Genomic DNA, 15,807 nt, shown 5'->3' with positions numbered 1-15,807 from the left:
GGGAGATGCGTTAGGAAAAATCTTTTGAAGCCGAGATGGAGTGTAGTACCACTGAGTCATCACCTTGTCAGCAAATTCCTGCTGAGGGATGCTATGGAATGTTTTTGGAATGGCGCGCCAAAGGCGCGCCCACTGGAAGGGGACAATATTGGCATCGGACAAGGACTGCCACCGCAATTGGTATGGGTGGGGTTCCGAGCAGTGTGAGTGCTGGAGGACCTGATATATGTGACTGATTAACCCCTTGCCTTGGAGGAGCCAAAGGTACGCGCTAGCTGTTCAAACGGTGTGAAAGGTCGCTTGGCTGCCTGTGAGAGAGAGGATCCCTGCAGCCAGTGCCAGAGTTGAATGTATTGGAACCTGTCCTTCTCATCCAGCCGAAATTCTCGCTTGCATTGAGCAAATGTTTTCATGTCCTCCCCCGAGAATAAGTTGCGAGTCGTTCTGCAATCCTTATCCGTCCAATTTCCAAAATAGGGTGGATGGCACGCAGGGGGGGGGGGGGAACTGCGGGTTGCGAGCAATTGGGGTGTGCGGTGACGGGATGGTAGTGAGGCCCCGACGGACTGCCACTTTGTCCCAAATCTCAAGCACCGTTTTAGTAAGAACCGCCATGTAGGCGCTGCGGTGGCGCGCTTCCTGAGGCAATCATGCATGGTCCCAGAGAGGGCGACAAGTGACCGCCCTGTCCATGTGGAATCACACCTTCTCACTTTCCCATGCCGTCCATTCTGGTATAAAGCGGAGGTGGGACGCCCAGAAGTATTCTATCAGGTTAGGGCCGGCGAGCCCCCCTTTATTCTGCGGAAGCATTCAAATTTTACTAGAGAATCATGGTTTCTCCCCCCCCCCCTGCCACTGCCCCCACATATAAAGGTGGTCAGCTCGCGTTGCAACCCCTGGATCTGGTGCTCCAGGATGGGTGTCGGCAGAGTTTGCCATAGGTAAAGAATTTTTGGCAGCATGGACATTGTGACTGTTTTGAGGCGTCCCAACCAGGAAAGCGGCAATGACTGAGGTTTTGTATTCTTGCCAATTAGCTTGGGACCAGGTGGCTAAGTCTGGTGTTAGATTGAAGCCGAGATATCCTATACAATTAGTGGCCCATTGATACGGATATGGAGCAGGGTATGCACTGTTGCAAGCGAGAGCAACGGATCAGGAAGGGTAAGAAGTAGGTCAGCTGCAAAAAGGACAATCTTATGTTCTATGCCCCCAAGAGTAAGGCCCGAATATCAGGTAACCGGCGTATCATAATAGCGAGTGGCTCCACTACAAGGGCGAACAATAGGGTTGAACGGGTACAACCCTGCCTGGTACCCCTAAGAATGGAGATGAGCTGTGTGAGTTGACCATTGACACGCACGCTAGAGAGGGGTGAGATGTAAGGATCAATGATGCACGCTATCTTCTGCGGGCCTAGACCTACTTTCTGCAGGACAGCACGTAGAAACCCCCAATCCACTCCATCAAACGCCTTTTCGGCATCCAGTGAGAGCAGGCAGGCCGGGATCTTCCAGTGCCGAGCTTCCCCTACAAGGTGTGCTACTCGCGGCATGTTGTCTGCTCCTTGGCGTTGTTGAAGAAAGCCCACCTGATCCGGCTCGATGAGATTGGGCAGGTGTACGCTAAGTCGTTTCACCAGAATTTTGGTGTATAATTTGAGATTTTTCTTTAACAGGGCAATAGGGCGGAAGGAAGAGCAGAGTGTGTGGTCTTTCCCAGGCTTTGGGATGAGGGCAATTTCTGCCATTGCCATATCTGGGGATGGCCCGACAGTGTCTGTGAAAGAGTTAAAAAGACATAACAGATACGTTTGAAGTTGGGGCAGGAAGGTGCGATAAAACAAAACTGGGAGCCCATCTGGGCCTGGCATTTTACAGAGTGGGAGTTCTTTTAGAGCACCAGTTAGTTCTTCTAACATGATTGGCTCCTCCAAAAGCTTGGAGTGGTGGTCATTCAGAGGATCCCAGTCGTAGGCGTCCAAGGCGGTTGATATGAGTTCAGGGGCGGGTGGATCTCGAGCGTAGAGAGACGCATAGTAATCTTGGAATGTTTGGAGTTTGTCGGATTCTGTGATGGCCCATGAGCCATCCCCTAACTTTAGTTTCGTGATGTGAGCTTTGGCTGCCCGTGTTCTCCGATGACGAGCTAAAACCATACCCACCCTGTCCCCTCCGTCACAACACAAGTAAAGCGTGCTCCGCCTTGTACGTTCTATGTGTCCTAAGCTGGCCTCTGAGGACAGCAAAGCGCCGTTTGTGCACCGCCAAAGGGCGTTCCTGGTCCAATTTCTCCAACGTTTTGATTTCACGCGTGAGTTTGGTTTCGTATAAGCGAGCTTCCGGCGACCTAGAGATAGCAATAGATGTAAGGGCACAGCGGATCACAGCTTTAAATGCATCCCACAAAACAGGGAGAGGCGTTTCCGGGAGATCATTAGTTTCAAAATAGGATGAAATGGCAGTTTGGAGGTCTTCCCTATCCACCGGGTCCCTAAGAATGTGGGGCGGAAATCGCCATCTCGTAGGCCGCTTGGGGTGGGCAAAGCGCTTGTGAAGGAGTAGTTCCACATGGGCGTGGTTGGAGACTAATATATCAGAGATGCCCGTGGAGAGGGTATCTTTAACCAGGAAATGTGACACAAAGAGAAAGTCAATACGAGAATAAGAGCGGTGCGAGTGGGAGTAGTATGTATAGTTGCGGCTCTCAGGGGAGTGATAACACCAGGCGTATATGTGGTTTAAAGCTGTAAGAGATTTTTTCGTTGCTGCCGACATATTACCCACTCCATGAAACACACCCCCACTGCGATCCAACTACGCATCCCATACCAAATGTAGGTCTCCCCCCACTATGAGGCCCTACCTCCCGGTACTACATGCTCCAGTAGGATCCCGCACAGGAAATCGTCTTGGCCCTGGTTTGGCGCATGCACGTTGCAAATAGTAAATGTGCTATGCCCTCTCCTGACCTCCACCTTAAGAAATCTGCCCTCAGTGTCCCGGACTACTTTAGTGTCACCCTGTGGAATGCCCGCCCAGCAGAAGATGGCTATGCCCGCTGTCTTGGTGGCTGCCGAGGACCAGAACTGATGGGGGAAAACGCGGGTGGGACATGCGCTTTACATCATTTCTGAGGAGGTGAGTCTCTTGCAAGAAGATTAATTCTGGGTTCTGTAACAATAGGTACCTCCATATTTGATGCCTTTTGTTGGGAGAATTAAGTCCCTTCACATTAAGGGAAAGAACTTTCAAACAGGGTATAGAGGCCATAGTCACCTATCGACATGTAGGGCCGCTGCCTCAGACAAATGGTCTATAAGGCTAGGCATCCGCTGGGAGCTCTCCCAGGAGTCCAGGTGCCCTCCTGCCAGGGAAATGGGTAGGGAAGGTAAAGAGGGGGGGGGGGGAGGTAGAGATGGTTGAAAACTTAATTACTGTAACGGCCAACATGGCCAACATTTTCCTAATCCAGTCCAGGGAGTAGCCAGGCACTCCAGCACAAACTGTCTTGGAGATGTCACTCTCCCAGGATTAGGAGTGGGGATCGGTCATCGCACTGAGAAGTGTGTCAAAAACTCTGGAACGCGGCCCCAGGCCGCCGCTGCTATGGCGGAAGCTAGTCGTCCATCAATGTGCCTACCGGAATGCAGAGAAGAGGGGTGCGTCGGTTACACATGGGTGGTTCAGAGCCTATTCCCGAGCACAGGGTAAGCAACAAGCGTGGCAATTAGGGTTGAGGCAGTTCGAGTGATAACAGACGTATGTAGATCTGAAGGCGATGGCCCGCTGTTGAGGCATCCATCCTGCTTGTTGTAATACGCCCTGTTATTTGTGGAGCAGTCTGCCACAGTCACTTGTGGATGTGTGTCCGGCGTGACATATCGCATTCCATGGTAGTTTCAGCGTGCATCGGGGGACTCGGGAGCTCCCCTGCAAGGCTCAGCAAGGGAGCATCGGGGAAGTATAGCATCTGAGCTGCCTCTCCTCCAGATCGCAGCACCCAAGATCAACAAGCATTTACAATGCAATGGTTTTGCCTTTGTTAAAGTTAGAGCTATTGGCATTGCTCTTGACATTTTTTTTAGTTATGTTTTTTTAACATAAATAAATGGCATTGTCCTTTACAATAGCAGGGCAGGGCACAGGGAAGGGGGGCGAGGAGAGACGAAGGAGAGATGCGGGCTCAGGGAAGGGGGGGCGAGGAGAGACGAAGGAGAGCTGCAGGCTCTTGTTGTAATGCTTGCATTGATGAGTTGGTGGATGCATGCATGGGTGCATGCATGGATGGGTGTATGGATAGATGCATGGATGGGTGCATGGATGGGTGGATGCATATATACAGCCAATCCCTCAACAATTTATGCAATCCACCAACCAACAACCTATCCATGCATCCACCCATACATCCATGCATCATGCATACATCCATCCATCCATCATGCATTCATCCACACACTGTGTCCCACTCCGACCCCTCTAAATATAACTCATTTTTTCTGTATATAGAGATGACTGTATTCACTAGTATATGCAGTAGACCTTTCTACTCTAACATTCCTATGTGACTCTTGCAGTACATCTATTCATATCCCTTCCATATGTATATAGAAATATAACGAGAATCAACAATCTCTTCTTTGTGTGACTACATCTAGTACATTTCAATTGTTTTCCTGTTTGTATCTTTTACTTAACGCATGTAAATCAAAGTCCTTAGGTTTGGCAACTGGTTCTTATGTAAAGCGCTCTGACACAGTCAGCCATGGACGGCTTTACTCCTTGAAGCTGCAACAACCCATGCACAGAGACGTGTTGTCTGGACACATACTACACCACAAACACTAGTGTATGTGGGGCTACTTTCGTACCCGAAGCGGCAACACCCCATCCTGAGAGACCTGCTACCTGGACCCCAATCACCCACGGTCAGGCGATGGTAAATAGGGTGTAAAAAAAATGTGTACTGTGTGCAAATAACCAGAAAGTTATTACTTGACTTTGTACGTGTTTTCTACCTTGACGGGGCTAACTCTATTTCCCTCCCCTGGGGACGCCTAAATTCCCAACTGTAACTTTACCTCAACAGATAGATTCTGAGTCTATGCAGCCCCTCGACGGGTTTGGCTGTGTCGTATATGCAAATTACTAGGTACCAGAAGGAGTGTGGAAGCTGAAAGGATCATACGCACTTGTACCCTATCAACAATTTCAACAGCAGTTGCAAAATACCTAGGGTGGGTGTGGGTAATAAGGCTAAAATCGGTGCCTGTGTGAAATGTTTTGTGAACTATGATTAGCTAGTACACCGAACTAGGATTGTAAATATTTCCAAGTTACTTAAATTCATCTAGTTTACTCAGATCAGGTCTTAATTTGGAGAGATGAAGTGGGCTGTATTGAGTTCTTCTGATAAAGAATTTTATATAAATTTGAACATTGGTAGATGTGAAATTTTTAAACCAATTTTCCACCAACAGGACAGCTTCGCAATTTATGTATGACATTTTTATGTATATATATTTTAAACTTTTTTTTATAATGGGCTTTTATGACTACATGTCGAATAAAGCTTGTTTGGATTGGACTGGATTGGATTCTGAGTAAGGTTCAGTCCCTTTAGGCTGTAAAATGCTTGTGGGTCTCCAAAATTGAACTTATATGTGTATAAAAGTTTTCTGAATTCGGCTCTTATTAGATCCCACCTTTTGGCTCTAGTCTTGAGCTAACAACTCCTGTCAGCCAGTTTAGATATTCTTCTAAGGTTTCCCGTTTAGAATGATCATCTAAAATGTTTACAATTTAAGGCCACCAGTTAATTTTTTGTTGTTGTTGTGCTCTTTATATTAATGCAAAAGGCGTTAACTGAAGTATTGCTCATAACCCATGTAGCTTCATATAGAGTCCACAGGCGTTGCAGACCGGCTCTCCCTCCGCATTCCGACGCCATAGGGTAGTCGTTGATGTGTGACAATTTGAGCATAACAAGCCGATTCGCCTCGAGGAAGGCTGCAAGGAAAGGAAAGAAAGGCTTTAGTGCATGTATTTTGATCAAATGGATCACTAATCCCCTTATAGTTTACAGTTGCATGTGGAAGATAATACGTCTGATAAAATAAATAACTCGAGTGCTTGCCCAAAGGAAAATCATTCCCACCCAGTGGCTACTCCAAAACCATGGTCGCTTTCAGATGTTTGATTCAGAGATCACTGAAACAATTCCAATGTTTTCATCATCTGGTGCAAAAAAAATAAGAAAAGGGGAGTTCATAAAGACTTTCTTCTGCCCTCTGTCTTAGTTAGGGTGGTGAGGAGGGAATAAAGTGAATTTTGCAGATGCACAGATTTAAATTCTACTTACACATTTAGTCTCAAATTCTATGGAAGAAAAGGCATGCAGAACTTTTCTCTACAGGTTTATGCAGGACTGTCTTAACAGCATTATAGGCCATAGGGCAAAGCAGGTCAGAACGACGGGGGGGGGGGGCCCTGGAGCAGAACGACGGGGGGGGGGGGGTGTTTGGGGCCTGGAGCACAACGACGCGGGGGGCTGGAGCAGCACGACGGGGGGGCCTGGAGCAGTGGGGTATCGCAAGAAGGATCCGCAGGGGGAGGCCGGGAGCACAGGCGGGGCCCGCAGTCCCGAAAGAGCAACAGCACAGGGCGGAGCCTTAATCAGCATCAGCTGGGCTCAGGGGGGAGCAGCACGGGGCGGATCACCAGCAGCAGCAGCACGGGACGGATCACCAGCAGCAGAAGCACGGGACGGATCACCAGCACCAGCAGCAGAAGCACACGGCGGATCACCAGCAGCAGAAGCACACGGCGGATCACCAGCAGCAGAAGCACACGGCGGATCACCAGCAGCACAGGGCGGATCACCAGCAGCACACGGCGGATCACCAGCGGCACTCAGCACGGGGCGGATCACCAGCACACGGCGGATCACCAGCAGCACAGGGCGGATCACCAGCAGCAGCACACGGCGGATCACCAGCAGCAGCACACGGCAGATCACCAGCAGCAGCACACAGCGGATCACCAGCGGCAGCACACGGCGGATCACCAGTGGCACTCAGCACACGGCGGATCACCAGCAGCACACGGCGGATCACCAGGGGCGGAGCCTCAATTCAATTAGTGTCAGCTGGGCCGGGCGGGGCCTTTATACCCCGTAGAGCCCTCCAGCTGCGGGTGGTTGTTGGGTCCGCTCTGCCTCCGAGCCTTTAAGGCCCCGACCCTGACGCCCCTCCCTCTCGGTGAAGGCAGCTTTACTCCCTCTGCCCACTCCATCGCTGGAAGCTCCGGCAGACACAACGTCCCTCCCGGCCCCGGAAGGAGGGCGGGAGGGAGGGTGGGTGAGTGAGGGCGTGCGGGCGGGCGCGGGTGCTTCTAGGCGCTCTCTTTCTGCTGCCAGCAAGCAGCGCTGCTGGTGGTGCTTGATGTGTCTTGTTTCTGCTCGGTCTTCCGTGGAGGGAGGATGTGCTTCGAGGCGCTCTCCATCCGCTGCCAGGCAGGAAGTGCAGGGAGGGAGGGCGGCGGTGCTTCGAGGCGCTCTCTCTCCGGCCCCGCAGGGAGTGGAGGGAGGGCGGCGGTGCTTCGAGGCGCTCTCTCTCGGGAGTGAGCGCAGATCCCGTTCCTGCAGTTCCTAACCTATTCATAAGAAAATGCTGCTGGGTGTTGTCCAGTTGAATTGCACCCAGTATTACACGCTACCAATGGGGAGCGGGGTCTTTCCCCGGGGCTCCTCCTTCGCTCGGGAGCCTCGGGACAGACGCAGGCTGCTTCCTGCTCTCCACTCCTCCTCCGGATGACGTGGCGGAGGCTCGGCCGGCTGGGCCTATCCCAGCGCGGCCCTGGCTGGAGGCACACGGCTGCTTCCTTCGGGCCGGCTTCTCGCTGCGGGCAGCATAAACACAGGGCAATGCCGGGTGGGCACCGGCTTCAATTAAAATATAAAGCGAGGTGGCACTCGCTCAAAGGCGGCAATGTGCCTGGCAGGGTGGGCACCTGCCAGGGGGCTCAAAAAAATCAGCAATGGACGGGGCAACTGTATTGAGGGCGGGTGCCGTCAATGCCGGAACAGACTCGGGGGCGTTCCCGAGAACTGGCTTTCGGCTGACGTCGCCAAAAGCCAAAAATTCTCGGGAACGCCCCCGAATCTGGTCCTGCATTGACGGACAAACGTGTCTTCCAATGGCTAGCCTCCATTTATGGAGCTAGCCAATGAAAGACGGGGGCGGATTCCCAGCCCCCATACTATACTCATTAGCTTTTTCCTAGCACATGCGTACTTCGTACGCATTGGCTAGGCAAAACCTAAAAAGGGAAAGAGCCTTGTGGCTTCAACGTCATGAATAGAAAACCTCCCATAGACAAATAATGGGCGTTCAAGGTATCAACACAGACTTCAGCTAGGTATTCGGTGGCAGGAGCTTGTAAACCTGCGGGAAGCGGCACTCCCGCCAGGGGCCATGTATACTGAGGCGTTTCCTGCTGTCGTTGCGCAGATTTGCTGCGGTCTTTTGCGGACAGATGCCTGGCATAGCGCGTGGCGGTCCACTATGGCCCCAGCTGGGCTCGATCCTTTGGGAGTATGTTCATAGAGGGGGAACCAAATAGCTGTAAAGTCGACAGTGGGGGGGAATCCCCTGTAGGGCGAGGAGTATATCTTTTGAGATGGGTATCTGTCATAGAGTCTAGTTACTTGATGGCAGCCTTTTGCGAGCTTGAGGGTGATTGGCCTCCTTCTAAGGATTTGATATGTTGGATTATGTCTTGCTTCTCTTGGGAAGAGCTGCTGCGATCCCTGGAGGAGGGGTGTCGAGTGTGGCGCACCAAATTCCACTGTGGCTTTAGGGGGACCCAGGCCTTAGCAGGCATGCGGGAGGGGCTTTACGGAAGAGGGGGGGAGTCAGAAATCTGGAGTCGTTGAGCCGCCTCTCTGTATGATCTCAGCACTCGCCGCTTGGACTCCCACCGGAATATGAGGGCTAAAGGGTGTCCCCATTGGTAGTGGATGTTAAGCTCCTAAAGCTTATCAGTGATGGGTCTAAAGTCCCTACGGCATCGGAGTGTCGTGGGGGCCAAGTCCTGATATATAACTGGATGGGCACACCATTGAACCGGATCTCTGCTTTGGCCCGAGCTGCCTTGAGGATTGCTTCCTTCTTGCTAAAAATCGGACCCGAGTCAAGATGTCAGGAACGAGGCCAGGCCTCACCAGGGGTCCAGCCACTCTATGTGCACGGTCCAAGGCTTGGGATTAGGCGTTGTCGTCGTCCCTGATGTCGCGAAGCAGATCTGCCACAAAAGTCATGATATCAATACTTTCTGCGCCCATCGGGATCCACCGTATGCGTATGTTCCGGCGCCCCCTATTTTCCAAATCTTCCTATTTGATCTGCAATTCAATGTGCTATTCTTCCAGGGTGGTCAACCGCTGCCATAAGTGCTCTTGATCCTCTGTGTGGGTATCCAGGGTTCTTTCAAGGTCATCCAACCGGTCACCCAACTCTCCTACATCCTTCCGGTGTTCTTTGACGCAGGCCTGGATCTCATTTCACAAGGACCCTATTTAAGATTTGAGTTCCTGCATAAAGAGTGTCATGAAAGTCTGTGTGACTGGTTCAGAGGGGCCCCCGGTCGCTATCATCGCTTCAGAGGCAGGGAATGGACCCGGTTTGTCCCTCGTTGTCGTGGTTGCAGTCTCTTTAGGGGTTGCTGAAGGGTCTTTTGCGGCTCTTGACCGAGTCATGGTCGTGTAGGAGTATTGCCTTGCCGCTGTGGACCCCACGGGGGGCGCCACCTTGTGAGAAGCTGCCACTGATCAACTATATCTGTGTGTCCCACTGCACAGGCACGGCGCCTGCCCTTCCCGGACAGCAACTGAAAATCAGACCCAATAGTGCATAGATGTGGTGTGCAGTTTCCGAAGACTCTGGGGTGGACGTGGGTCCCAGGAGACGGGAGGCAGTTACTGGGGAAGGGGTCTAACCGGCTGTGCAGCAGAGTCGCCTCTCCAAGGCCTCGAGGCACACGCAGCCCAGATGACAGCCAGCAGGCAGTAGGGCCCCACTTGAGAGGATAAAGACTGAGGGAGAACTTCAGGGCTGTCAGGCCAATAGTCGGCTCCTTGGGCAACAGAGTTACCGGTGTCCGTGTCCCCTGTGACGTAGCTGTGTAGTTATTAGGGCAGTAGTGACAGTAAAAGGATAGGCCCAGAGTAACCACAAGCTCCTGAATAGGCGAGTGTCCAAGGGAGGTGCCCCGTGTCTCCTGGCCCCACAAATATTGGCCAGCTCTGCACTTGGGAAAGAGGGGGCTCTGTCAGCGGCGCTTTATCCCCACGGCCTGTCACCAGGTGAACAGGATTACTATCAGAGGATCAGAGGATCAGGAGGGACATCCAGCCCCATCAAGGACTGCGGTCAGCAGCGATGGGCGAGGTACCAATGGCCAGGTGTCCCGCCGATATTGTATTATCGCAGGGCTCGGTAGGGCATGGGTGTCGCCGCTGGGGTACAACTCTAGGCCTGGAAGAACAGCGGGGGTGCAGGAGACTCAAACAGCCCATGGCATAATGTTAACCCCCCCAGCGGCAGTGACAACACCCCCTACCTGCGCAGGGGCGCTCTACTGGGCCCGCCGCCTCTAGCCAGCCAATGAAGTCCAGACAGGGTCAACGCAGCACTCAGGCCACAAAATGGCGGGTTCTCCCTTCCCCGCCGACATCCGCTTTGCTTGCTTCCGACCCTGCTGTGCCAGTCGATCGATGCGCTTGCAGCCCTCGGCTTTCCTCTGTGGAAGCGCTTTCCCTCGCGATGCGGGCCGTCAGCCTTCGGCACCTAGCGGGTTGCAGCCAGGTCGGGGGAAAAAGCTGAGCACTCACACGGTCTAATCGCTCACAGGCCCCACGTAGGCCCCCAGGGGTGGCAGAGGGCCTCCAACTCCCCCAGGCCTTCAAGGGAGGAACGGATGCTGCAGTTCAGGGTCCGGACAGCGTTAATGGCGGGTGCTCCGCCTGTCGCCAAGCCTCAGTCTCTCTGCTCCCGGGCCCTCTCTGTTCTAGTAAGGGGACAGCCGGGAACCTCACCGCCTCCGGACATACACGGTGCCTCCCAGGAAATCTCAGCGGGCCCCCTGTACCTCCAGTCCTCAGAGGTGGGGCAGGTGCAGCAACCCTGAGACCAGGTTCCTAAAATGGCGGGCACACCATCCGTCACCAAGCCTTTCCCCTTACACCGCCCAGGCCGGCCCCACATCGGATGAAGGGCATCTGGAGGCTTCATGGCGTCAGGGTATTCTCAGGTCTCGCAAAGGCCTACCTGGGGCAGCAGAGGATCCCCGGCCTCCCAAGCCTCATAGAAGAAAGCATGTATTGTAGTGCTAGGTCCGGGCGGCTAAGATGGCGGGCGTACCGGCTGTCCCCAGGCCTCTTGTCTCCGCCCAGATCTTCTCTTTTAGGCACCTCCAGCAAGTCACAAGCCCCAAAAAGTGGGCACAGGCCACTCCGTTACTGCTGTGCTCCCAACAGGGCCACTTTCAGCGCTATTAGAATGCTGAAAATCGCTACTGATAGTGGCGGTGGCCCGGAGCTCCAACGGCGTGCGTCTCACTCCATGTGCAGCGAGACCACGCCCCGCCCCATTTCTTTGAACAAGATGGTGCCTCTGCTTTAGTAAATAGTAATGTGTGCACAAGCACTGGGAAAGGTGGGCCCGATTCACAGAACTAACTTAAGACAAAATCCTAAACTTACTACTTATGGTATTCACAGAAGTTAGGATTTTGCCTTAAGTTAGTTCTGTGAATCGGGTCTGGTGTTTCTGAACTAATTGTATATTGTGTGCACCATTGTACGCAATACCCATCACGTGCCTACTCAATATGATCAACCGGATCATTTTTCTGTAGCCACTTTTAGTCTGCGTTAGTCACAACCTCTAGGGCTGAGCACTACTCAGCCTATAGATTCTAGTGGGTGTGATTCTTACTTTTTCCCCTAGAATCGCAGTATTTGTTAAGTCCACTTTACCTCACCACTGACTTTTGACATGAGCCTCCGGCTCTACCATGGTACTTTAGTGATCCAAAGCTTCTGTCTCTTCAGTGCCCTGGTATTAATACGCTCCCAGAGAAAGGTTTATCACTGCAACTCCCTCTCGCGCCGAGCCCCTCACTTCTTTCTGGGAATTCATCAGGATAAATCCTGGAAAGAGCTGAGCTGCAGCCTCTAGCCCTGAGTGGAAATGTGCTAGAGGATGACGCACAACATGAAACGAGAAAACCAATGAGCAGTCTAGGGCCCTTCTCGAATGTTTTGTGATCTTAGCCAGAAACTGTATTTTACCGAGCCTTCTTTTTCTTCATCACCACATGAGACCGTATTCAGATGCGAGAGTTCAGGATGTACACTGTTAAAAAAAGCATTAAATGCAATAGGTCTCGCCTTTCATTAACTTAAAGCCATTTGCTTTGCATTACAGTACCATTAGCAAAGCAAATGGCTTTAACTTAATCAAAGGCGAGACCTGTTGCATTTTCAATGCTTGTTTTTAATATTACAGTAGAGCAGGCTGCTGTGCAACATGGCTTAAAAAAATACAATCAGGGTTTCATACATGCACAGCACAAGAATAGTACTTGTATCAGTCATTGATGAGACCATATGGCGCCTCGTTAAGGAGGTGCCACCCCGATGACCCTCCCCCCCCCCCCTTGACCAGTTCATTGCCCTTGAAACTATAAATCACAGTAGCCTGATTATGGGCTTGCGTTGCACTGCTATTAGATTTCAGGTACAGGAATGGATTCCGTAATTTTCTTTACTGCCCATGAATTCCTCTCTTTTCCTCTTTTACAGAACTGTGGCACAACACAGAATTTGTCCCAGAGTTCTACATTGTTTAACACGTGTAATGCTTCCCTTGATGTCCTGATTAGGTTTTCTTCTCCTTTGTCAACCTTACGATGCACAGCTTTTGATCTAGCTGAATGGCAGGGACTCTACGTCTCTTCAACTGTTGTGTCCCGGACAACATACAATATGCTGAAACTTGACTCTACTAAAATCTTGATTCTGGTTCCAGGCAAGTAGCAGGCTGGCTGTTTGGTGGCCCTCATTTTTGTGTCCTACCATGGCCCATTCTTACCCAGTTAGGGATTTGGAATCTATAATCAACTCAACTTTCTCTCTACCCTCATGAGAAGCAAATCTCTGCTACTTGCTTTAAACTTCCAGGAATTTCAAGAAGATAATCCTCTATATTCCACCAGAGATTAAACTGCTAGCATTCCTCATGCATGGACAAGGCAATGCCAACCTTGTAGGCCTTCCAAAAAATCTTATCGAAAGGCTGGTGCTAATGCTGAATGCTGTTGCTCCTAATTTTTTTAATCATCCTCCACACACCTCTACTATGACCATCTTGAAAGCCTTCATTGATTTCAATCAGCAAGCACATTGCCTTGAAGTCCATGTGCATGGTTTTCAATGCTCCGATACGGGGTCCTTGTATCCGCACTTTCATTTTCAGACATATGTTGGTCCCAAAGGAGACACAACTAAGCGGTTACGTTAGATTGTACCAAACGCTTTGAGAATTTGTTTCTGAAACTTGAAGAACTACACACGGTGGGCCCGATTCACAGTTTTAAGACAAAATCCTAAACTTACTACTTATGGTATTCACAGAAGTTAGGATTTTGTCTTAAGTTTGTCTTAAGACAGACTTAAGACAGACTTAAGACAAAATCCTAACTTCTGTGTATACCATAAGTAGTAAGTTTAGGATTTTGTCTTAAGTTAATTCTGTGAATCGGGCCCACGCTCCGGATCAAGCAAAGAGTACAACAGTTTGTCTCTTCATTCTGCACACGTAATGTTTTAGGAACAGAAACGCTCCAACATTTTTATAAACATACCCCATCCTGCTCTATCTGCGCATTAAAAAAAAGAAATTGAATACCGGAGTTAGGGCCCGATTCACAGAACGGACTTAAGACTCAATCCTAAACTTACTACTATTTTGGTATTCACAGAATGCACTTACTACTTTTGGCATTCACAGAATGCACTTACTACTTTTGGTATTCACTGAAGTTAGGATTTTGTCTTAAGTCTGTCTTAAGTCTGTCTTAAGTTTGTCTTAAGACAGACTTAAGACAAAATCCTAACTTCTGTGAATGCCAAAAGTAGTAAATGCATTCTGTGAATACCAAAATAGTAGTAAATTTAGGATTGAGTCTTAAGTTCAGTCTGTGAATCGGGCCCTTAATTAGGTCAATAGGACATGCACGAGAGAAAGCAACTTCTGATTACTAGTCCTGGGCCTAAAACCCTATCTTTGGTTGGAGCCGAGGCACTTGTGTTTTTGTAAAGGGCTCAGATTTTCTAGCACGTCTAAAGACAGAAAGCAGTTTTACCTCTACCTTCTTGCCTGGTTTGTTTATTACTCGTTTGTCACAGTGTTTTTCCTTCATAGTGCCAGGAAGATTTTGATGATAGTGTGCTTTACAAATCAATCAACCAATTCCCCATACTCCTTGTTTAGTCCTTTTAAGAATCCCTAGCATCTGTCTCGCAAAATCTGTTAACAATTTTTCTCTGACAGGCTGTGGGCTCCGGCGGCGCCTCTTCCTGATCTTAGGCTTCTGACCAATGATCTGGCTTTTTTGCCTGAAACCTTACTGTTTATCAACAACCTTTAGGATGGCATCTGTTGTTGACTTTGGTTTGCAGTGTGGGCAACTGCTCATGCTACAAATACTTTGTTATGTTTTTGGTAATGAACCTCAAAGGAATCGCCCCACAACTGCCTGGCAGTAGCAAATGACCCAGAGCCCGATTTACGGAACTAACTTAAGACAAAATCCTAAACTTACTACTTTTGGTATTCACAGAAGGTATTTAGTAGTAGTAAAGTTAGGATTTTGTCAAGTTTGACTTAAGACAGAGTTAAGTTTGGATTTTGTCTAAAGTTTGTCTTAAGTCTGCCTTAAGTCGGCCTTAAGTCGGCCTTAAGTCTGCCTTAAGTTTGCCTTAAGTTTGTCTTAAGTTTGTCTTAAGTCAAACTTAAGACAAAATCCTAACTTTACTACTACTAAATGCCTTCTGTGAATATCAAAAGTAGTAAGTTTAGGATTTTGTCTTAAATGAGTTCTGTGATTCGGCCCCCCAGATTGCTCATCAGCAGTGGACTAAGCTTTAAGACCCACCTTGCTAAAAAAGGTACATTTAGCCTGGTACCAGTTTTTCCTGTATGTCAAAGACAAGTCTTACTTCCTAAAGCTAGACTTTGGAGAAGCCGTTCACGCGCTAGCCTGATACAACCTGGAATGAGGCAACATCCTTTTGCTAACTCCCCTGACCATCTGAAGAGTGTCCTTCCCACAGTCACGGGACAAAATGGACTAAGAAAGTATGAGTGAATCACTCAACACGCTCGAGGATCACCACTGCCCTCCTGCATCATCTTCAAAATGTACTACAATCTATTCAAAGCTGTGACTTTAAACATGCAAGCCAATCTGGCAAACAATATCAGGGTCTTGGGTGACCTTCTCAACACCCACAAACTGATATAATCTGGTAAACAATTCAATAGTAAAGCCTCATCCTGCTCCACAACAAGAACCTGGAACTACATGCTGGCACAGATCAAACACTTCCTTCTCGTCTGATCAAGGTGCTTCCAAAACAAAAGGGATTTGTTCTTTGCCCAACCTCACATCCGAAGCTACTGAACGCCCATCCTCATCCTCAGACCAGAAGCCTCCTCAGGAGACTGTTTCTCCCTTCTAC

This window comes from Lissotriton vulgaris, chromosome 1_1 (genome assembly GCF_964263255.1).
Source record: "Lissotriton vulgaris chromosome 1_1, aLisVul1.2, whole genome shotgun sequence".
NCBI classification, from domain to species: Eukaryota; Metazoa; Chordata; class Amphibia; order Caudata; family Salamandridae; genus Lissotriton; species Lissotriton vulgaris.
The sequence above is the reverse complement of the archived record's forward strand: the minus strand, read 5'-3'. Positions refer to the sequence as shown.